Source organism: Musca autumnalis, unplaced genomic scaffold (assembly GCF_047663935.1).
Source record: "Musca autumnalis isolate F117 unplaced genomic scaffold, ASM4766393v1 scaffold_3, whole genome shotgun sequence".
NCBI classification, from domain to species: domain Eukaryota; kingdom Metazoa; phylum Arthropoda; class Insecta; order Diptera; family Muscidae; genus Musca; species Musca autumnalis.
In genome coordinates this window covers 181,724,429-181,750,792 of record NW_027411866.1, presented here as the reverse complement: position 1 = coordinate 181,750,792, position 26,364 = coordinate 181,724,429, and the positions used below count along the sequence as shown (strand labels likewise).

The window sequence follows — 26,364 nt, the reverse complement described above, 5'->3', positions numbered from 1 at the left end:
TTAAAATCTTAAAATGATGACATGCATTTTTTTGATTTTTATCCTTATGCATCCACTGTGTGTCGTCGGCATAAGCAAGTCTTCATTTCTCGAATTTCTCTTGTTCATTTTTCGTATTTCTCAGGAGACTTCTGCCAAACAAATTGTAGTGTACCACTCAGAATTAACCGTCCTAAATTTCTCATGCTGTATAGTCGCCACACGGTCAGTTTTACAGAAGAAACAGGCGACCATTTGCTTCGACTTTGCAACAACTTTGGCTCGCTTTCGCAGCCCTCGTATATGATCGTCAGAAATATGATAAGTGTCGATCTGCATTTCTTCTGTCATTTCAAGGATTTTTCTTAAGGTAAATATATTGGTATGGCCCAATTATTTCGACAACCAGGAGCTTTAGTCATTTGCACAATATCCCTGGCACTATCTTATAAGCAATAGAGAGCAGACGTATGCTCCTATAGTTAAAGCACATAGTCTTATCTCCATTCTTGAGAACGGGACACAGGATGCTCAGGTTTCAATCGATTCATACGCGTTCTTCCAGCAAATAGTGCAAACTAATTGATTTTTTCACCTTATCAGCACGTCGCCTCCTGTTTTGTACTTCTTGGTTGGTAAGCCATCAAATTCTGCAGCCTTTTTATTCTTCAGCTGTTCTCACCTCATCTTGGTCGGGCGGTATGAATTCAATACCATCTTCTGGGATGTGATCTGTGGAATCTTTGTCTTTTTCTCTAGTTATAACAACAATTTGGAAATATGCTCTTTCCATAACCTGAGTACAATATCTATATATGTTACCAGAATACCTTGCTCGTCACTACAGAAGGATGTGTCTATACAAAATGCATTAGTTTGATGTTTCACTATGTGGCTATTGTACAACTCAATCTTTCAAACCCGCTTTTCCATTTAATTCTTTTTCCGAAAAATATGTTTCACTCTCTCCTTTTATACCGATACTTCTCTCGTGCGCTAAGCATTGCTATTGATTGTAAGGTAGTCCTATATGCAGTGTGTTATTGGAAAGAGGAGTGCTTTGATCAAGCAACTGAGCTGTTGGGCCATAGATATTCTCATGCCAAACTCATGCCTTATGTGATGGCAACTGTAATACAGTACGCCACCTTTAGGTCTTGTAGTGACGTCTTTCCCAAGCCATCGTATTTCCTTGTATTTTTATACCCACAGCATGTATGCTAACGAGGGTATATACACTTTCATACGGGCAAAATGTGCCTCATGGAAATAACGGTTTTAGACCCCAAGTATGTTTGGACGAAATGCGTTTCAGACAATTTGGAGTTGATTTAGCCATGTCCGTCCGTCTGTCTGGCTGGCTGGAGCGCACGATAACTCTCGAACGGTTTTTTTTTCAAACTTAGTTTAAGTTCGAAGATGGGTTATATCGGTCCTCTCCTTCCCGTACCTCCCCAAAAAAGTTCGGAAATGTTCGAAAAATTTGTGCGCACGATAACTCTTAAAGGAAGTAACCGATTTGGTCCATACTTTGCACATCGTGAAATTTCTACCAGACTTAGATGAGGTTCCAATATGGTCTCAATCGAGCCACTCCTTCGGGTGCCTCCCACACAAAATTTCGGAAAAGTTCAGTTCAGGACCTGCTCTCGAATCGCTTTGATTTTTGTTGTAGCAACTTGTTTTCACTGTCCCCATACGACGCTGTAAGTTTCATCATATTCGCATAAATGGTACGCGCCATTCCGCATAGACGTAGCAACCGATTTGGTCCAAACTTTGGATCTCTAAATATTATCGAAACTTAGTTTATGTTCAAATGTGGGCCCTATTTGTCCAATCGTTGTGGTACCACCCACACAAATGTTCAACATTTTTGTGTGGTTAAGGGTCTGTTCGAGTATCCTTTGGACATTTTTACCGAAGGTTTTCCTTGTGGCCCTGCTTACAGCGATATTATATTTCTCGTAGGTTAGTGTGATAAAAAAAGCCCTATCTATCGTTATCCTCGCAAATTTCTGAGCTTTAATCCGTTCATACGCCCAAAATTTTTAAAACCCCCCTAAATATATAAGTTTTTTTTTTTTGGGAAAAAAAGTATTTCATTCCACACAGGCTGAGGGTATATCTCAGTCGGCAAAGCCGACAGATACTTTTTTACTTGTTCATGTACATTTTCCAATGCATAAGCTGCACCTATTAAAAGGACGAACGTTCCAGGTGGCAATCCATTTCTCACATTTTAACAGCAAACGGTGATGGGAAGACAATATAAGAACCCCTTTAGCAGATGAAGCAAACACATTTCAGCTTGGATTAAATGGAGAGTGGTCGAAACAGTCTCAGTTGCGATTGTATTACACAAATAATAAATTCTGGGATAGTTTGCGATGTCTTGCATTTTCATTGCATATATGAACTGCATAAAAAGACTTTCCGAAGAGTGCCTTTTAACTCCAACCAAAGTACTGTATCAAAGCACGTGCTTTGGATGCAAATTGGATTGCATCCTATTCTACCCTAAAGGGTTACCTTAAATGCGATTTCAAAGACATAGTTTAAATGCAGTGCTAATGGAGTGCATCTTTCAGTAGCCACGCTCTAGTAAAAATCATAAGTGAAAATGCATAATTTGATGCACTTCCAAATTACTTGTACATATGATTTAATTGCATCTTTAGGCAAACTTCTTGCAGGAATAATACGATTGCGGGGGTCGTTAACTTTTGAGGGGTTTGTTTTTTCTTTTTCTTTCTTTTTGCATGGTAGGACGTTTTTTTTCTAGTGGTGGGTTACTAACCTGACGCACAAATCCAAGTTTTTATCATTCTTATGGATGAATGCACGCCACATTTAAGCTCACTACATTTCACCGGTATTAACGGCAGCTCCACAGGTGACACCACGGAGTGGACGCTGACCTTCACTTGAGATGAATGGGAGAGCAAGATAAGTCCCGGTGAAAAGGAGAGATACATTTTAGATATACAAACATAATTCCAGATTTCATATAACCTGCTTCTCTTTCACTACTTAAGTGTTGCAGCTACATATTTTAAACAGGCAACAGACGCAATAATTTTTAAATTAGTTTATACATTTTTTGTATTCGTGTAATCAACATTTGTCCGGAATGACCTTCAACAACAACCACAACAACAACAACGGTACACCAAAATTCCATTTGGTCACATTCTTGTTGATTTGAAATTCCATTTAAATGCAGAAAGTTTATCACTACGCAACCCTTTTGACAAATCAAATGAATGTACAAAGCACCGAGATATAAATGAGAGTTGAACGTTTCTATGGTAACACCAATGCAAAACAAAACAACAACAACAGCCATCGTCAACCATCAACAATAAAGGCTAAAATTATATTTACACAAAACTTTGTGAAAAGTTCAATACACCCCGTGGTGAATGTCATGCCACAAATTGTAAAATATGAGGTGGTTCGTGGGCTGGGTAGCTGGCTGCATTGATGAAAAAAAAACATAATAAATAATTTAGAGTTCGGGAGTATTCCAGCAACAACTTTTTTCCTTTACCAAATAAGAAGAGAAGTCCACAAGAAGCAGAGAAAACTGCTTCCAAATATTGGTGAAATTTTGCTCCACACACACAAACTAGGAAAAAGTTATTAATCACTTTTGTTGCTATTAGTTATTAATAATCCCATGTGGTGCTAGTGGTCGCAACAATGTTTTCAAATTTATCCCTAATACATTTCCTAAGAATATTTTATTTTGGAAATACATATCAATAAACTTACCGCACTTGGCCACAATACCCTGCTGTGGTGTAGCTAAAAGCCAAAAGAAACCATTGCTAGTATTTCAAAGTTAAACTAAAGTTTTTAATCAGTAACAATGACAAAGACTCGTAACTTTCACTATAATAAAATTATTAGCAAAGTTTTAAGATACAATGCAGCAACGAGGGCAAAGTTGTAGTTAAAATTGCATTCAATTGTCTCATTAATTTCAGTTTTTGGTATCTTTATACATATATACAAAGTGGGGGAAAAAGTTCTTGCTTGGCATGAAATATTTCATTTAATTTTATGGACGTTTTTTGTGATAATGGAAAGATGCATACATATATACTCAGGTACCATATAATGGTGGGTATATTAAGTTTGCCATTCCGTTGGTAACTCCTCAAACGGTTTCAATGTTTTAGTATGTTTTATAAAGTGCTACTTTTGTCTTGACGAGATACTGAGGTATCCGTTTTCTATGGATACCACCAACTTTGTTTTTTCGCCGTTTATTGCCAGACCCACTTTTGCAGAGTTTTCATCGACCTCCTTAAGGGTATAACTTATTTCCTTTGCTGATCGACCCATCATGCCAGTACCGTCAGCATAGGCAAGTAACGTGTGGCTATTGGTGTAAATTGTGTCATGTCTTTTAAACATCTTGTATAACCTTTAACATCAGGATGTTGAATAAGGCACGTGAAATGCTGTCTCCTTGTCTTTTTTTTTTTTTTGTTTGGTACTAAGCTCTCTTTCTTTCCTATTTTATCTGAGGACCGAGTATCAGTTAATGTCATCTTGCAAAGCTAAATGACCCTTGCAGGGATACCAAATTCAGACATGGCTTTTAATACTTTTGAACGTAGGGGACTGTCGAAGACATTCTTCTTCATAATGGAATCTCTCAAATAAAACGCTTTTCGTTTAATTTTGTCGCCATTTTCAATTTAAATACAAGCGTTTTATTTGAGATATTCCATCATCAACAAGATTATACTTATTGGGTTAAGCGAAAAATTATTTTCTAGTTTATAGCGCATTTATAAATAAAACACTGTAATTTAATTTGTATACCCTCAGCATTTATGCCAACGAGGGTACATACTAGGGTTATGACTTTTTACAACCTCGTATCCCTGTATTATAGCGTAATGAGTTTCTACATAAGATTATATAAAATCTTATTTATAAGGTGATTCCGTGAAAAAACCTCACACACAAAATTATTTTAAAATGGTTTTTCAAAATAGTCAGGCTTAATCCCATAGTCGTTGTTTTAATATTTTATTAAAACAACTATAATATAGTCTCCCCTGCCTTACCCCTTAGTAAACATCGCTAATTTTTCCTACTAGTAAATTAAAGTTGTTTTAATAAAATATTAAAACAACGACTATGGGATTAAGCCTGCCTATTTTGAAAAACAAAATAGAATTCATCATCCCAAATAAAAAACGCTGACCCTCCTAATTGTTTTAAAATTGAAATTTATCCGAATTACGGCCAATTTTTTGAAGTCATTGTAAGGAGATATATAACTGAAAATAAACTTTAGAGCTACATGAGATAACCAAACTGACATAACATTTGATTCAAACTAATTTTCTTTAATTCTGACAATCATGGAAATTTCGTAAACACTTTTTTCAATGATATAATTTTTTAACAAAAACAAAAAAATCAACATTTTTTCAAAGTTCATTGTGCTTGACTTTTTTCAATATTTGAATGGAATATACATTAATTTAGTTATTACTTGGCATAAGTTTATAGATTCGTGCAACAAGAAACAATTTTTGACAAATTCTTTTTTTCACTTAATGAATTTTTTAAAAAAATAGATTTTTATACCCTACACCACAATGTGGAAAAGGGTATTATAAGTTTGTTTTGGTAAAAATTCATGTAACACCGCGAAATATTCGTAGAATAGATCCCTATTCTTTTTGGTGATGATCGTGAAATATTTAGCGGGTGAAATGGACCAAAAACAAAATATTTATCCAATTTTCTAGCGGATCTGTAGGTCTCAATTATAGTCCTATCAACGCGTAATTTTTAATTAGGTAAGAGTATATCACAAAGGAGAAGCTTGCAATTTGAGATGGCGATCGGATAATATTTAGAGGGTTAAATGGACCAAATCTTTTGTGTGAAAATTTTTAATATACAGCTTATATCTTAATTCCTGGAAGTGACATTCCGGACAAGTGAGATATACTTGAAAGTGGAACGTTTGACCTTTCAATTGATGCCAATTATGTTGGTGTGCATGATCAGATAACAGAATTACAGCCTAATATATTCTGTTATTTGTTTGTAGTGTAATAATAAACTCGGTAGAAGTCGCAATTATACATCAATAGTCACGAAATTTTGCACAGGGTAAGAGTATAGGTCGAAAAAGATGCCTACAATTTTGAATGATGATCTGATATTCTTTAGCGGATGATCTGATATTCTTTATTTTTGGTCGATATTTTAATTCCTTGAGAACATATATATTTCGCAAAGTAGCCTACATATAGAAAAAAAATACTGACCTTTCATCTGATATAAATTGCAATAAAGTGTTTGCAAGGTAACGGGCCTACTGACTAATATATAATGGGTTCTGTATAGAGAACCACATTTTTATCCCATGCTATATATTGTCCCTCCAAAAGTTCGTCCTAGACCCTTTATTTGGTATGCCAAAATTCATATATTGACGAGATAAAGCGATTTAGCGATGTGTGTCCGTCCATTAAAAATTGTAAACAAGCTTAAGGCCGCAATTATGGACCGATTGTAACGAATTTTTGAAGGAGGTTGGGTTCGGGCCAGAATAGAAGTGATTAGTTTTTGGTGATCATCGTGAAATGTTCCGGGGATGAAATGGACTAAAAACAAAATTTTAACCAATTTTGTAGCGGCTCTGTTGGTCAAAATAATAACCCGCAAAATTTTAAACAAAGTTTGAGTTTATGACGAAGAAGAAGCGTACAAACCAACGTGAAAATCAGATAATACTTAGCGGGTTAAATGTAGTGAAACGTGTGAAATTGGTAAAAATTTCAATAACGTAGCGGTTAAACAACGGAAGTAGTAATACTACATAAGTGGGTTTCAATACGTTTTAGTTTGTGTGAACTAAATTTTCCTTTCCTGCTACAAAAATGTCTTTGTCATGCTAGATAACTTCTTGGTTTTGGTCATAAGTATCATACATTACATCTCTGATATTTGATAATTAAATTTTCACAATCATTGAAAAGAAGTTCCGTGGAGAGCGATTGTCCAGGGATAGTGGTATAGGGTATCCCATGGTCGGCTCCGTCCGACTATAGACTTTTCTTACATGTTTTAAATCGGTTTGTGCGTGAACTTTTTTATATTTCAATGGAATGAACGTTACTTTAGTGATTAATAGGCAAAATTCATCCATCCGTGTTACAGGAATCAATTTTTGAGAAAAAAAAATTTGAAAAGTCATAACCCTGGTATACACTTTCATACGGACAAATTGTGCCTCATCGAAATAATGGTTTTAGAAGCCAAGTATCTTTGGTCGAAATCCAATTCAGACAATTTGGAGTTGATTTAACCTTGTCCGTCTGTCTGTCTCGTTGGTTCGAGTGCACGATAACTCTCGAACGGATGAACCGATTTGGTCCAAAATTTGGCCTTCGTAATATTTTGTGCAAACTTAGTTTAAGTTCGGAGATAAGCCACATCGGCCAACTCCTTCAGGTACCTCCAACACAGAAGTTCAAAAATGTTTGAAAAAATTGTGCGATAACTCTTGAAGGAAGTTAACGATTTCGTTTAAACATTACACATCCTTATATATCTACCAGATATAAATCAGGTTCGAATATTGACTATATTTTTCCACTCCTTCGGATACATCCAACACAAAATTTCGGATAAGTTCACTTTGATTTCTGTTGGAGCAACTTGCTTTCGTTGCCTCAATTACCACGGTAAATGTTTTTCAGGGGCAAGTCCTTACGTCTTGAGAAAACAGCCCGAAAATCGTAAAAAACCCCTATGGCACCATATGTAGTGGTTGAAGAGCACGATAACATTAGAACTGATCAACCGATTTGATCCAAAGTTTGTCCTTCGTCATATTTTGTCCAAACTTAGTTTCAGTTCGAAGATAGGCAATACCTGTCCACAAGTTCCCGTTCTTTCCCCCAAAATTTTAAAAGTGTAACTAAATTGCCATGTACGATATCTCTTGAACGGGGCACCCAATTTGGTCCAAATTTTGATCTCCTAAAATTTTGTCCAAATTTAGTTTAACTTCTTAAATGGCCCATATCGGTCCTCTCCTTAGGGTACCTCCCCTACAAAAGTTCAAAATTTGTGTCTAAGTGCAGTTTAAGGTCTGTTCGAAGATCCTTTGGAAATGTATACCGATGATGTTCGTTGTGGTCCTGTTTACAGCCATATTATGTTTTCCGTTTACAAGTCCATGCTTCCTGGCATACTGGTACAAAAGTTATACGATGACCAACTGTAATGACTAGTGGGCGCGATATCTATGTGGGACCATACATTTAAATACCTCCTTCGGCACACTTTTGAACTTTGATCCAAATAAACATGTTGGTCCGTAAGTTCTACTGTCCAAAAAGGGCCACAAAATTCTGAAAAGGCCCTAAACACATTCGATCTTTCCGTAGATAAAAGTTTCAATTCACACAGGCAATTCATATAGACCCCATCTATAGGAAAAATTGATTCATATTGGTTTTGATTTCATGTTTCGTCATCGAAATCAGAAGAAAAGTCTGCAAAATTTTAGTTCGATTGGTCAACTGCAACTGTATTAAAAATTAGTTACTAGATTTGAACTAAACAGACAGACAACAAAACAAGTTAAATATAACATTGTAAAAAGATGGTAGATGTCGATCTGAATCTTTGGGGTCTTGCCAGGATTTAGCGCTGGGTCAATGGTGGATTTGCAAGATCATATGCTTTAGTTGTTCGCACAACATCCCTGACCCCTATATGCCTGTACTTAGATCACACAGTCTTATCTCCCTTCTTGTGGATGGGACACTGGATGTTCAGGTTCCAGTCACTGGGTACACGTTCTTCCTACCAGATGGTGCTAACTAGCTGATGCATGCAACTTATCACCTGTTTTGAACAGCTAGGCTGATAAGACATCGGCTTCTGCTACCTTATTACTCTTTAAAGTTCATACCAAGGGGAAATGATTAAAGAACAACTGAAAAAGTAGACTTCAACTCATTCTGACTTAAACATGATAGAGGGAATGAAATCTGAAGCTAAGCGTTTGTATTATATTAAAACAAGTAAGAAATGTCTATAGTCGGACGGAGCCGACCATGGGATACCCTATACCACTATCCCTGGACAATCGCTCTCCACGGAACTTCTTTTCAATGATTGTGAAAAATTAATTATCAAATATCAGAGATGTAATGTATAATACTTATGACCAAAACCAAAAAGTTATCTAGCATGACAAAGATATTTTTGTAGCAGGAAAGGAACATTTAGTTCACACAAACTAAAATGTAATGAAACCCACTTATGTAGTACTACTACTTCCGTTGTTTAACCGCTACGTTATTGAAATTTTTACCAATTTCACACATAAACTCAAACATTGTTTAAAATTTTGCGGGTTATTTTTTTGACCTACAGAGCCGCTACAAAATTGACCCGTTATCTAGCAAACACTTTATTGCAATTTACATCAGAGGAAAGGTCAGTAGTTTTTTCCATATGTGGGCTACTTTGCGAAATATATACATATGTCCTCAAGGAATTAAAATATCGACCAAAAATAAAATTTTTATATTTTTCATACAAAAGTAATGGTCCATTTCACCCGCTAAAGAATATTAGATCATCATTCAAAATTGTAGGCATCTTTTTCGACCTATACTCTTACCCGGTGCAAAATTTCGTGACTATTGATGTATAATTGCGACTTCTAGCGAGTTTATTATTACACTTCAAACAAATAACGGAATATATTAGGCTTTAACTCTGTTATCTAATCATGCACACCAACATAATAGGCATCAATTGAAAGGTCAAGCGTTCCACTTTCAAGTACATCTCACTTGTCCCGAATGTCACTTCCAGGAATTACGATATATGCTGTATATTCAAAATTTTCACACAAAAGTTTTGGTCCATTTAACCCTCTAAATATTATCCGATCGCCATCTCAAATTGCAAGCTTCTACTTTGTGATATGCTCTTACCTTATTTAAAATTACGCGTTGATCGGACTGTTATTGAGAGCTACAGAGCCTCTAGAAAATTGGATAAATATTATGTTTTTGGTCCATTTCACCCGCTAAATATTTCACGATCATCACCAATAAGAATAGGGATCTATTCTGATCTGAACCCGACCTCCATACAAAATTTCGTGACGATCGGTCCATAATTGCGGCCTGGAGCGTGTTTACAATTTATAATGGACAGACGGACGGACGGACGGACGGACGGACTGACGGACGGACACACATCTCAAAATCGCTTTATCTCGTCGAGATATGAAGATTGGTATACCACATTGGGGGTCTCCGACGAATATTTCGCGGTGTTACATGAATTTTTACCAAAACAAACTTATAATACCCTTTTCCACATTGTGGTATAGGGTATAAAAATGGACAAATTTATAAACATCCTTTACCTCCCCCAAATAAAATATTACTAAATGTTTAAATTTTTTATAGAATATAATATTTCAAGCAGAGTTTCTGAGTCAATGTACCGAATCCAACTCCAGACCATTTTTTGGTACATTCTTCTCATTTGAAAGAGAAAAATATTACGAAGTTTTGTGGCAAATTGGAGTCTACGAAATTCTGTTTTTATTAAATCGCTTCGGTGCCAACTTTAGCTCGAAAACTAATAAAACTATTGTAATAGATTCTTGTGGAGTTATCAAGAACACCAAAAGCTAGACCTTCACCGATTTCAAAATGTAATTTCGAGAAAAATAAATTTTTAGTTTCTATTCTGCATAAAAACACAATCAATTTTCCCTTCCAGCACTCATATCTCAGGCAATATTGGTACATTCGACTTGAAAATTAGGTCACATATTCTATGCTATTTATACTTTATACTTTTTTCTGAAATTTACAAGTGGTGGTCACCCCTTATACTAAAATCCATCGCATACATTTTGAACTTTGGTGTAATTGTACTTGAATATATTTTGCCCACCAACCAGCATGTGAGTATGTAGATAGATGTTTTCTCAAACCGAAAAAATACCACACGATGATATTTCTTACATGAAAATATTCTACAAAAATGTTGCTAGGAACATTTTATGTAGGATCGGTCCACATGAACAAGAAATCGATGTTGTCATGTTTTCATTGTCTTTTATATCATTCATTTCTCATGAAAACTCGATGCTTATGTATTTCACTGCACTTCGTATAAGCTATTCCTTGTGTAGAAAACTCGAATGTACATGAACTATATCTGTTCCTGGCGGACAGATCCGGTTATTTGAATTTCTGCATGTAAAGTCCTCGTTGAGTATATAATGAATCCCGGAAGATAGATTCGTCGTTTGTCACACTTCTGAATTATGTCGGAATGAATCTGTCACCTACAACAGATTTATCATGCCCTACAAAAGGAAGGGTAAAATTGACAAAGGACAATGAAATCCTGACAATATCGATTTTGTAAAATCTTTTTAATGTAGAAAATTGCATCTCTTGGTACTTTTTCTGTTCAAGAACAAAAAGGACATGGAAGGAACTGAGCAAGAGGGACAAAATATTCGACAGAAAGATTGCTCATTCTGTTTAACTGAAAATATGTCATCTTAAAATGATGAAACAGTATGTCCAAACAGAGATATAAAGCTATTTTCTCAAGCACTATTGGGAGTCAATCAAAAAATTCATTATGTAGTAAATCAGAAACTTTAGCTATGGGATCCTTTGGGGTTCTTAAAATACTCAATAGGGGCTTTCATTCCTAAAGGGAAATTTCCACCCCATACCTTGGATTCTATTTTGTGTCACAGTATAATCAAAAGACTTCACATAGAGATCACAGTGTCTTTCTTAGTATTCCAACAGATCCTTTAATAAAAGGCCAGGATGACTTCTAATAAAACAACAATAGGATAGAAAATCTCTTATGAATCGTCCTCTAACTTAGTATATGTACCGTTTGCTTATATGTTTCTTATAGCATCCTTTTAAAATAAATAATAATTTTTGAGAAAATGTTGGTATCCCGAATTTAATGTTATATTTCTATAATGTAGAAAAAATGTTCACGCAGTCGAAGTCGAAATATATTTTCCGATGCAGACTACGACTTCAGCAAAATTGCTCGACTCCGACTCATAGACTCCGAAACCCTTGGTTTAAGACATTTTGCTGAAACATTATTTCCAATAAATTTCACATTTTGAGATAATCAAATTTCAAATATTACCTTGTAGATGATTTGTTCAATACTTACTTTATTTAATCCTCTCCATAAAATCACAAGAATTTTTGTTTTTTATTAGATTGGTCACATGTAGCGAAGTTCAAATTCTGAAAGGAAAATAAGCATGATAGAATTTAAAATAATGTATAATATGTATTTTTATAAGCATTTCTTATACTTTGGTTACTTTATCCAAACACGAGCAAACTCTCACCATTTGTTTATCTTTGCATCAACATAATGAGAATTGACTTTGTCAGTTTAAGCCAGTTAAAGTTAAACAGTACAACTAAGAAAGTCAACAAAAGTTTGAGTGGATAGAAACACAACTTATCTGGTGTCCCTTAACACTTTGCCATTTTAAAAGAAATGTATATAAATTAAATTTTATTTTTTTTCGTAGTAAAGTATTTGTTAGTAAAAATATTAATTTTTTTTGCAATAAATCTTAACAAATCAATATTTAAAATTGTACTTCCCACAAACAAATGTATATTTCTTACTGAATAGTGATTTTAATTTCAAATGATTACGAAAAAAACTGCCATGAATACAATTAAAATTGTATTGAACAATCATTGCATATTTTACGCTTGAATAGAATATTTGAAATTATCACAGTGAATTTTAATAAATAATCAATAAAAATGAAAATATTCATGAATGCGTCGTACTTCAATAAAAATCACTACTGGAAGAATAAACTTTCGTCCTGAAATATCAATAAAATGCAATGGTAAAATATTTCATAAAGCATCCCGCCGCACTTTATGGAATGCTTACGCAGGGACGTACGCAGTGGGTGGCCCTGGGGTGCAATTAAGATAGAAATAAGCAGGAACAACGACCATTGGGGTATCAGATGGGGTTTTTTTCGACTTAACCTATTTTGTCAGAACTTGCAAAGCCCAAATACAAACATATTATAATATAAAAATAATTATAACATAATATAATTTGTTTCAATTAAATTATTAATGCTATACAAATAACATAAAAGGTTTTTGAGATAGATCTTCTTATCAGAATCAGTCCTCGTGGTCAAAACTGTGTTCAATTCAAAATACAAAACTTTTTTTAATGGGACTAAAGCTAGTGTTCGGGCAATTCTCTGCTTGAATCAGAACCGAAAATGCCAAATAAACCTATATGGGCAATATTTATTTGAAAGATTTTTTAGTTATTACGTCAATTCTCTTGGAGAATTTGGTTAAAAACTTCAAAATACCTGGTAGAACTTTTGTATGGGGACCATACCGAACGTGGTCTGATATGGTTAATTTTCAAATTTAAACATCAAAGGACTATATTCTGTTCCAAATTTAAAACTTGTATCTAAAATAATATGAACTCTCTCTGTTTATATAAATTGTGTCAATATTGCTTATAAAATCAACTAAAAAAAACCTTTAAAATAGCTTTACGTAACGCTACACAACATTTTTAACTTTCTTGATTTTTGGTCAAGATGTGCCCCCACCCCCCGAAATGAAATCCTGCATACGTCCCTGTGCTTACCTATCACCTAGTCAATGACAATTTGTTGAATCAATTCTCCACCACTTTAGTTGAAGTGAAAAGAGTGCTTAAACTGAACAAAAGCAAAACAATCATTGCATCACCACCATTCCGTAACGGGACAATAGAATATGGACAATGCGGATGGAAATTCTTTTATTCACGTTGAAGAGGTGAGAACAGTAATAAAAAATTAAGCACACACACAAACACACTTTATGGCGACATCTTTTGTTTTGCATTGTTTTTTTTTTTCAATTTTCAACTTAAACTTTGCTTAAGTGTGTCTCATAGGGCTGACCTTATTTAAATACTCTTTAAATTAAATATCTAACTACATATATTTTTAACATTTAAATTTAGTGAACTAAATCAAGTATTGTTAGGAAAAATCGCTGTTAAGAGCAGTAAGAAAAGAATGAAGAGAAGGAAATAAAGAATGAAATATCCGTAAGTTGAACATTAGCCACTAAAAAAATTAAATTCAGAAATCCAAAATAATGTTTTGTTCATGCCACAACTTTTTGAGAAATAGGAAAATAGTCCTTAAGTCCCTAATTAGCAGCACTTGACCCCATATATCGTGATGTCTGCGATAATCTATGAGATACTGGTGGGGTTTACCTGATCTGTACAGAGATCTGTTTCTGTGTGTTTCTTGATGGCTTCATTGGACCATTTGCATCATAAGTTAAAGGGCTTGCCCATTTGTAAAAATAACAAATCTGATTTGGCGTTACCGAAAGAGCCAATCAAACCATCCTTTTATGGATCGGCGGACCGTCATCAAGAAATATAAGGAAGTGTTTTCAATATGCAGAGTGATAGAACTTAAGGGAGAAAAGAGAGCTTCCAGATCAGCAGACATGTCAAGCATGTTTGAATTGTGTCCTACCAAGCATAAATCCGCATTATTGTACTTTTTCGTAGCTGTAACTACTTAACAAACTACGTAGTAAATTAAAAAATAATAATCCATTATTATTTGTATACCCTCCATCATAGTATGGAGGGTATATTAAGTTTGTTTTTCTGTTTGTAACACATCGAACTAATCATTTGCTACCATATAAGGTACATATATTCTTGATCAGGATAAAATTCTTAGACGATCTAGCCATCTCCGTCTGTCCGTCTGCTGTAATTTGAGCTAGAGCGCTATATTTTTGCACCCGAGTGACTTTTTTCCATAGGCAGGTCAAGTTCGAAGATGGGCTATATCGGACCACTTTTTGGTATAGCCCCCATATAACGGAACCTCCCGATTTTCGGTATTTTGGGGAATTTAGCCACACTTTTTGACGGAACTACTTGTAATTTGGGGTTCCTAGTGGTCACAAAATATCTCCATCAAACACCGTTAACATAGGTCCATGTTTTGGTATATCCCCCATGTAACGGTACCTCTCGATTTTCGGTATTTTGAGGATTTTAGCTACAATTCTTGACCGAACTGTCTGTAAACTGACAATTGAGGTTCCTAGTAATCACAAAATATCTCCGCCTAAAACTGTCAAGAAAGGTCCATATTTTGGTAAAGCCCCCATACAACGGTACCTCCTGATTTTTACTATTTTGAGCATTTTAGCTAAAAATTTTCACCGAACTACATGTAATTTGCAAGTTGAGGTTCCTAGTGATCCCAAAATATCTCCACTAAAACTGTCAACGTAGGTCCCCATATAAGGGTACCTTCCGATTTTCGGTATTTTGTGGATTATAACTACGTTTTTTGACCAAACTACCTGCAATTAAACATTTGAGGTTCCCGTCAACATAGGTCCATATTTTGGTATAGCCCCCATTCAACGTTACCTCCCGCTTTTTTACTATTTTGAAATTGACAGTTGAGGTTCCTAGTAATCACAAAACATCTCAATTTAAAACTGTCAACATAGGTCCATGTTTTGGTATAGCCCCCATATAGCGGTACCTCCCGATTTTGGGTAGTTTGAGGATTTTAGCTATAATATTTGACCGATCTACCTGCAATTTAACATTTGCGGTTTTCAGTAGTCACAAAATATCTCCTTCAAAAACTGTAAACATATGTCCACGTTTTGGAAGAGCACCCATAACGGTACCTCCCGATTTTCGGTATTTTGAGGATTGTAGCTACATTTTGCGACCGAACTACCTGTGATTTGACGTTTGATGTTCCCTGTGGTCACTAAACTTCTCCACCAAAACATAGGTCGACACTTTGATAAAGCCTCATATGAGGTTCCCGACCGATTGAATACATTTTTATGCTTTTTTAGCTTATTTAGTCACAAAATATCTCCGCCTAAAACTGTAGACAGGAAAGAAAATAACACTGTGACACAAAATGGAACTCAAAGTCTGGGGGGTGGAAAATTTCTTTTGAATATGAAAGCCCTTGATGAGTATACTAGGAACCCAAAAGGAAATTTTCGCCATAGGTCAAGTTTCTGAGATATCGCGCGATGAAGTTTTTGATTTTTTCCCTATAATACTTGGGAAAATAGCTCCATATCTCTGTTTGGCGTTGTTGTAGCTTCGTTTTGTGGTGACATGTCTGCAGTGAAATCGATTGGCGAATCTTTTTGTAGAACATTACATTCTTCTAACTCAATGCCTTTCATGTCCTTTTCGTCCTTTATTTCTTGAACCGTAGTGAAAGTACCACAAGATGAGATTTTTCAGGTTGTACACATAAAGAATTGTTCGCCCCCCAGTCTTTGATCTTCATATTTGCGCGTATTGATATTTTTCCTTAAAAACGGTTTAAGAAAACGGTTTTTTTGTTCTAGAATTGCAACTAACAAAGTTTTCAGAAGCGAATTAATTTAATTTGATTGACAACTCTATAAGCTTTTTAACGGTATACATATAAGTTTAATCGGTTACTTAAAACCGGTTCAAAAATCGGTTTTAATGTCGGAATATCCGGTTCCAAAATTGAGATAAACGGATCTATCCTCCAAGAAAATTTGTTATTAACGTGTTCATCATTACAATAGCTATTAGTGGTAAATATTTCAGAAGCACCCCAGATGTCTACATAAGCAATAACCAATAGTTATGTGTACAACCAATAAATACCCAATGACGAATATACAGAAAAACAAAACATAGTTTATTTTTGAACCAAACCCGATTAAATGTCAAAAAGGACAATGAAAACGGGACAAAATCGATTAGTTGTCAAAGGGAACCGTACCTAAAATCTTCTGAGCAACATTTTTGTAGAATATTTGGATGCTGAAAAATCTCATCTTGTGGTACTTTCACTACGGTTCAAGAAATAAAGGACGAAAAGGACATGAAAGGCATTGAGTTAGAAGAATGTAATGTTCTACAAAAAGATTCGCCAATCGATTTCACTGAAGACATGTCACCTCAAAACGAAGCTACAACAACGCCAAACAGAGATATGGAGCTATTTTCCCAAGTATTATAGGGAAAAAATCAAAAATTTCATCGCGCGATATCTCAGAAACTTGACCTATGGCGAAAATTTCCTTTTGGGTTCTTAGTATACTCATCAAGGGCTTTCATTTCCAAAAGAAATTTTCCACCCCCCAAAAATGCTGCTGCACAGTGTAATTATTCCGTCTTAGTTCAGAATATTTTATGGTGGAGGGTATAAAAAGTTCGGCCCGGCCGAACCTAACGCCTTTTTTACTTGTTTTGTAATGGGCAATAATTTGGTAGCAACACGGACCGAATAACAGTGTTGCTACCAAATTATTGCCAGTGGGCAGAGATCATACGCTCTTGCTACACATTCTAAAAGGCGACCATTTACATTTTGCCATGACGCGTTTAATGTTCCTTCCATTCTACTTATTTTACTTTAAGCCTATTTTATTGTTCCTACATTTTATTAAACTATGAAGATAATAAAATTTGTTCGTATATGTATGTATTTAAACATTGCAATATCAATTCAATTCACGTATCACTATTATCACAAAAACCAAAATGAACAAGTACATCAATTAATAAATACCAAAAGGTAAACTAATGACTCTTAATAACAAAATAATGGCTATGAATATCATTAAAATTGTAACCTTGGATAACTTATAGGAAAACGACAAAGGTAATTTAATATACCTGTTTTCAAATGGCCAAATATTTGCTATGTAACAGCAACAACAACATCTAATACTTCCGAAAGACAATTCAACATGAAATCTCAATAGCTTCTTCACATCATCATTGAAGTGTAATTAAACTAACAACGAATGAAAATAAATGACCATGTAATTGTGATTTAAAAGCTATACACAATACAATTGTTTTGTAATAGCCAATAATCCTATTATAGTGATTTTTCATTTCGATTGTGGTTTTTGCAACCACTTATATAGGTACGTATGTATGTATGTAATTTTCAGTATTATAAAAAAAACGCTCAACAGGATGACTAGTTATTTGAGTATTACATGTGTCGTGAGTGTTATACGTACAAATCTTAATTAAAAATCAAAGAAAGAAAAATCACATTGAATGATATTGGGAGTATAATTTTTAATAGGTTAAGAACTCATAATTCTTCCGTAATTATATAAAAGAAAATATAATATTGAAGAAAAAATAATTAGAATTGATGAAACATTATGCTTCACTTCACTCGGATCCAAAATAATATAATGTAATTACCACTCTGTCGGTATAGTTTTGTATATATTTACGTATAAAATAATCATTATTTAAATAATATTTTATTTCCGAATTAATTCTATGTTTTGTTTAATTAATTAAATGAGTTTTTTAAATAAATAACATTAAATTACGTTTCCAGTTAAAATGTTGTTATAGGATTATACAGAATTCGAAAATTAAACATTTTTTTTTAATTCGTAGTATTTTACAATTTTAGGTAGTACATTTTCACATTGATTCTATTTATTTATTCATTCATTTTTTTATTTTGGAAAAATATTTGTATGTAGATATGTATATGAAATGGGTGAAGTAGGCCTTCCATTGCCTACTTTTTCCATTTCGAAACAACAAAGACTTGACTGACTGGCTATAGCATGGCATTGCACTGGTCCTACCTTCACAGAAAATCTTCAATTCAAAATCAACAAAGGCTGTTGCCATTTTTTTGAATCTGATCACTATTGGTGTCAACACAAACTTGCTCACTTTGATTGTAATCCACTTTGTGTCTTCAGAAACTAATATACTTGGAAACAAGTAAAAAACGTTAAGTTCAGCCGGCCAAACTTTTTATACCCTCCACCATAAATAGTCTTAATTAAAATGGAATATTAGGGAGAGAAGTCTCCCTTGTCCCGCCTGGGATGTTTGTGGAACTATCATATATTAAAATGACGCGTACTTTATATGGGGCGTTATATGGGGGCTATACCAAAACGTTGACCTATATAAACCAACTTTGATAGGAATGTTTTTTGGCCTCTGGAGACACAAAATACCAAATTACAACCAATTCGGTGGTAAAATGGGACAAATATCTTAAAAATTCCTTAAAACGACGACGCGTCACGCGTCATTTTGTATGGGGGTTATACGAAAGAGTGGACCTACATAGCCCGCTTTCAATACTAAAAGTCCTACATACATATAATAGATTTTCCCAAAATTTCATCCACCTACGTCAATCCGTTCGGACGCTAGAGTGATTTCCACAGACGGACAGACGGACGGACAGGGCTATATCGATGTAGAATTGCACGCTGATCAAGAATATATATAGTTTGTGGGGTCTACAATGATTATTTCGAGTAGTTACAAACGGAATGACAAACTTAATATACCCCCATCCTATGGTGGAGGGTATAAAAATGTGTTCAGCCAGGTGGAAAGTTTTATAACTGCAAAAGTCAAATCACGCGTAGTTCCGTCTAACAATGTAGCTAAGACCCTTAAAATACCGAAAATCGGGAGGTACCGTTCTATGGGAGCTACACCAAAACATGGTCCCATGTTAAAGATTTTGGATGCAGAAGTTTCGTGTCCACTGCTAAAATACTCAAAATACCGAAAATCTGGAGGTACCATTATATGGGGCCTCTACCAATACATAGACCTATGTTGACGATTTTTGGTGGAAAAGTTTCGTGAACACGGAAAACCTCAAATGCCAAATTACAGCTAGTTCGGTGAAAAATTGTAGCTAAAATTCTCAAAATACCGAAAATCGGAAGGTACCGTTATACGGGGGCTATACCAAAACATAGACCTATGTTGACGATTTTTGGTGGAAAAGTTTCATGAACACGGAAAACCTAAAATGTCAAATTACAGCTAGTTCGGTGTAAAATTGTAGCTAAAATTCTCAAATTACCGAAAATCGGGAGGTACCGTTATATGGGAGCTTTACCGAAACATGGACCTATGTTGACGATTTTTGGTGAAGAAGTTTCGAGGCTACTGAGAAGCTCAAATGTCAAATTACAGCTAGTTCAGTTAACAATTGTAGCTAAAATCCTCAAAATACCCAAAATCGGGAGGTACTGTTATATGGGGGCTATACCAAAACATGGACCTATGTTGACGATTTTTGGTGGAGAAGTTTCGAGGCTACTGAGAAGCTCAAATTTCAAATTACAGCTAGTTCAGTTAACAATCGTAGCTAAAATCCTCAAAATACCCAAAATCGGGAGGTACTGTTATATGGGGGCTATACCAAAACATGGATCTATGCCAAAATAATTTTCGGAATATAAGTTTGTTGATACTAGGAACACTAAATGTACCGATGTGCCACTACATCGGCAAACTTCGGGAGATCTTCAATGAGAAAGCACATCAAAGATGGCTATTGGAACCTGGTTGTAGGGTATCCAAGGCAATCTGGCCTGTGGCCTCCTCTCACTTGATAAGTTGGGGATGAAAATCGCGGTGGGACTTATAACAGGCCACTGCAGAGTGAGGTCCCTAACTTCAAAATGGGATGACAGTGGCATTGACTAATGCAGACTATGGATGCGTAGGAGATAGAGACTGTCGAACATCTGATTTGTAAGTGTCCCATGTTGCAAACAAGGAGATACCGTACAATAGGCAGATGATAAGAGATAGACACTCTAACCTTCCTGTCTAACATAGATCCCATCGTCCTACTCAACTTTGCCAGACATCTAGCATGGCTTGGCAAAGGTCCTTAACAACCCTTAATAATCAGACTCTTTTCACTTTCCAGTTAATTCCTTGGCGTCAATCTCTACATCTCCCACACTCACCGTCATCTCATCATCTCTATCCTATCATCCTTATCTCATCAAGCTGCATCAACACTCTATTATCTCCTTCATCTTAAATCGCCTCAACAACACACCACAACACACCTCCATCATCTTTAAATCATCATCTCCATCATCTTTAAATAGCCTACACAGGATGAACACAATGGACCAACGGTCTCCGAGTGAAGCAGTCACCTATTCTAATAGAGGGCTGCGCATCCTAAAACCTAACCTAACCTTAGATTGTAGCTAGTTCGATTAAAAACTTTAGCTAGAATTCTCAAAATACCGAAAATCGGGAGGTACCGTAGGTATGTAGGCTATACCAAAACATGTATCTATGCCCATAATTTTCGGAATAAAAGTTTGTTGATCACTAAGAACCCTAAATGTCAAATTAAAGCTAATTCGGTTTGAAAATATGACTAAAAGCGTCAAAATACCTGAAATCGGGTGCTACCGTTATATGAGGGCTATACCAAAACGTGGACCGATATATCCCGTCATCGAACTTGACCTGCCTGCAAACAAAAGACACATTTTCCCAAAATTTGAAGGTCCTATCTCCATTTTTGTGGATACTAGAGTGATTACCACAGACGGACGGACAGGCACAGATCGACTCAGAATTTTACCCTGATCAAGAATATATATATACTTTATAGGGTCGCAAATGATTATGTCAATGCGTTACAAAAGGAAAAACAAACGTAATATACCCTCCATACTATGGTGGAGGGTATAAAAACAAACCCCTTTAAAATTACGACTTCCGCAAACCTTTTAAGGACCATGATCTGCGAATCTGCGCCTGGAATGTCCTCACCCTTCATAAAAAAAGGTGCAGTTAACGCATTGGCAGATGTAGATTGGGAAAGGCAATCTACGCTAGGTAACGCTCAGTGTTGCTGCTTCCATACAAAAGTGGACAAAAATAGAAGAAGTTAACTTAGGTTAATGCATTTTTGCATAGGAATGAATAATTTCAACTTCGGTCCATATCGGTTCAGCCCCCATATATATCTTTCCCTGATTTTGCTATAACTCGGTCAATTTTGATCGAGTAGCCTTCAAATTTGTTATGTGTTATTTTCTTAGATCCCTGAGTAGCTTTACCGATTTTCACAAAAATCGGTTCATCGGTTATAGACCTGGCAAATCTACCATTTATCAGATATCTACCCAGCTGTAAATCCCGGAAAAGACACAAGAAGTGCAGATCGACACTTTCCATTTCTTGTCGATTATAGGCCACACTTCGACAGCCCTTGCTCCTTGAAAACGCTATGGTAGTTTCTTAAAACCAACAATCATACCTATGTAACAAAAAATAATGAACACAATATCTTTTATAGTTTCCAAGAAATAGCTATTTCTTTCTCCAGAAATTTGCAAAAATGACGTATTTCTAAAATTGCGAAATACTTTCGTCTTTAGGAGCACTCCACGCCCACACCTTCCAATATCTTGACCTGATGTTTTGGTTTCCTTAGTTTCAATATGTTTACTATCGAATCCCATATAGAAATTAACAATCGGTGACAACAAAAAAATTGGGGGTTTGGCCAGGAAAATCGATTCCTGAACCACTGTACGTCGTATGAACGTATAGGCTATACAACGACATCAGTATAGTTAAACTTATCGAGATACAACTATTGCGTTGGCTAGGCCATGTCATAAGAATGAGTGAACCCGCTAAAAAGGAGTATAAATACGGATACATTGCGTTACACGAAGAACTGGAAGACCAAAGCTTCGATGAAGTTAACAAGTAGAATACAAGATCGGAAAACACGGTATTCTACATTGGAGAAGTAGAGCAACAAACAGAGAGGAATGAAAATCTTTCCTTAGTTTGGCTTATAGGACAAATGTTCTGTAGAGGACCAACTAAGTAAGGATTTTTTTGGGTGTATATCCATAATATCAATGGCACACTTTTTTAAAAATGTATCATGGTTAACCTTTCTGTTAAACAAATACATACATACATATATTTTTAAATGTGTACATACACAGTTCAAAGTAGATTTCAATTCACCATGAAATGAAAATATTCGATTTATATGTTAATCAATTATTTTACTAACACTCCCATCTTACTTTACATCTACCCTTTGCAATTGATGAATTTTTTCTTTGATGTTGATGCCTTTGGGTGATTACTTTGAACTGCCGCCTTGAAAACAGCAAATTCGATTTTATGATGTGTGTGACACCTGATAAATCCCACATTTGACTTTTTGGCATTGACTTCAGTCAAACGATTTTATTAGCCAGTGGTTGTTATTTTAGCATTCCAGCAAAGGGGGTGGTGGGGGTTGTTTTCAAATGACTTGGCCTCAACCCTCATAAATAAAAAGAATGTTTTTATTCTTTAAAAGGTAGGCACCACTTATTTGCATGTGTATCATTTTCTTTTTTAGGATTTTCATTATAGGTTGAAATTCTCATTCCTTATTTAATTTTAAAATGAGGTGGGAATAATTTAATAAATACCTGCCAGTAGTCTTTTTCGTTTACTTTATAGCTGTTTTTTACTGTTATTTTCACCGCCACAGTTGATGATGTATGCAGACGCATTGAAGGGTTTTTTTTATACATATACGCAAAATAAGCGTGTTAAAACATGTATAAAATGCCGTCAGAATTTTGCAATTTTTGGAGAACGACATGTGTCCTTTTTTGCTAATTTTTTGCGTGCAATGTAGTGTAGTAATGGGTCTGAAGAAAATGAAAAATTATATGTACACAACGATGTTTACAAATTGCAGGGAGGATTTTGAAGCAACAAAAAATCTAATATTGACTCCCGACGGTAAGGGGAACTACATTCACATTCTTCAACTAGAATCCAACTATACCGAATTTTTTGATAACGTCAAATGTTAAACATTTTGAGTGTATAATAAGTTTAACTCATGTCGCTAGATTTGCTACATTAACATTAAATACATGAAGTCGGCCGAAAATACATATATATGGAACATTTATCCAAATTTAAGCTGATTATAACATATTTTGCTAAAATTGTACATTGACACAAATTGATTCCTTAGGCGAAACTTATAACATGGTGCATTTTTGACAGGACCTAATTGTCGCCCTTAACCACAAACTTCCCCACTTCAAGGAAGCCCATTCACATGCTAATTTGTATGACAAGAAAACATGGACACAGGGGCGACTTGGACCAACATTTCTTACATACATGCTTTGTACGTTCTCTACAGACAAGTTGTCCTTTAAACCGAACTAAGAAAATATTTCCATTCTTCTCTATTTGTCACGTTATTTATCCAATTTTCGACCTCGTCTTCAAATTACTCCATCGAACCCTCGTCCTTTCAGTTCTGCGTGTAACGCCATGCGGTCCGAGTTGACCTAGCCAACACAATCGATCTCCTGGCCAAAACACCAATTTTTGTCGGTACCGATTGTTAATTTCTATATGGGATTCGATAGTTAACATATTGAAACTAAGGAAACCAAAGAATTAAGTCAAATTATTGCTCCTAAATACGATAATTTTTCCGCAATTTTGGAAAGTTCATCATTTTTGCAAAGTTCTGGAGAAAAAAAAGATATTTCTCGGAAACTAAAAAAGTTTCTTTTTTTATTTATTTATTATTTTTTTGTTAGGATTGTTGTCTTTAAAAATCGTATTTTATTTTTCGTAAAGTACTAAATTTTAGTGACATTCTTACTTTAGTGGAATAGAACTTTTAGGGAAACTCTAAGTTGGAACAAAGTTCCGTTTTCACAGAATGATGCACGAGAGTGTCCTCTTTCAACCCATATATATATTTTACCAGTCCCGTTCCGCCCATTTAACACTTTTCTGAAATTACATGGATAAAGGTGTGTGTTTTCCCATACCATTCCCCATATAAATTAGAGCTTTTTACACAAATGAACATAATTAATATAAGTTTTTTAAAACTTGTATGAGTTTTATGAAAATTATCCATTTTTTTATTTTTTGTATTTTTATGGTTTGCTTATTGGTGTTTGACCTTTTTTTAAAAGTTAGAACATACGAAAAACATAAAAACACTCATATTTTGATGCAAAATATGAAAAACTGAATTTTTTTATACGAACGTTCCCAATGCCACTCACACCTACCCCTGCCGACCGAGAGGGCGACCGTCCCCATACGTAGGGACCGCGTTCACACCATTATCCGAATCATAGTGGGTTATTTGTTAGCGTTTAAAGACCAGCTACAGAAAATTAATTCATCAGCTAGTTAACTACATATATATTGTATAATTTACTACTCATTCAAAAACATAATTATTCTAGATTAAATAATGTCTGTGTTCATTCCGAAATCTATTATACTATATAAAGAATTAAAGTCATCACTCATTCTATAGAGGGGATCACACATTACATAGTGTGAACGGTGAAAATCTAAGTATAAAAATTGGTAGTATCTACTGGATCTAAAAGGTATATTTATTCTTAAAGATGATATTAAACAAGTAAAAAGTCGTTAAGTTCGGCCGGGCCGAACTTTTTATACCCTCCACCAAAAAATAGTCCTTATTAAAATGGAATAAATAGGGTCCTTTCACAATTTTAGGTGGAAGAACTTTTCGACAATGGATAGACTCCTACTGCCTCCCAATATTGCTTAAATTACACTGTGAACACAAATGTTGGGGCAGAGATAAAAACCCCGATGCGCCGTGAGTCGAACTTTCGCGTTATTGTGTGATGAAGTTTTTGCAAGAGACCCTGTAAGCCATCATGAATTAGCATTTTGTGACCATTGAAAATTCCCGAAAATCGGGAGGTACAGTTATATGGGGGGATATACCAAAACATGGACCTATGTATATTGACGATTATTTTTGAATAGACAAAATTGTAGCTAAAATTCTCAAAATACCGATCATTACTGCTACTTCGGTTAAAAACTGTAGCTAAAATTCTCAAAATACCGAAAATCGGGAGGTACCGCTATATGGGGGCTATACCAAAACATGGACCTATGTAGACGATGTTTCGTGGAGATGTTTCATGACCACTGAGAACCTCAAATGTCAAATTACAGCTAGTTCGGTTAAAAATTGTAACTAAAATGCTCAAAATACCGAAAATCGGGAGGTACGGTTATAAGGGGGCCATACAAAAACATGGACCTATGTTGACGATGTTTGGTAGAGATGTTTCATGACCACTAAGAACCTCAAATGTCAACTTGCAGATAGTTTGGTTACAAATTGTGGCTATAATTCTCAAAATACCGAAAATCGGGAGGTACCGTTATATGGGGGCTATACAAAAACATGGATCTATGTTGACGATGTTTGGAGGAGATATTTCATGACCACTGAGAACCTCAAATGGCAAATTACAGCAAGTTCGGTTAAAAATTGTAGCTAAAATTCTCAAAATACCGAAAATCGGGAGGTACCGATATATGGGGGCTATACCAAAA

General features: G+C 35.2%; 1 protein-coding gene across 2 annotated transcripts in view; it reads right to left on the bottom strand.

Annotated features, from left to right (window-relative positions):
* The window catches only part of kairos, a 525,872-nt gene that overhangs the window by 194,946 nt on the left and 304,562 nt on the right, over positions 1–26,364 (bottom strand). For both annotated transcript variants that reach the window (XM_073972378.1, XM_073972379.1), the window contains one exon: positions 12,232–12,308. The gene's annotated coding sequence lies outside the window, so the exon portion shown is untranslated. The remainder of the gene's footprint in view (positions 1–12,231; positions 12,309–26,364) is intronic.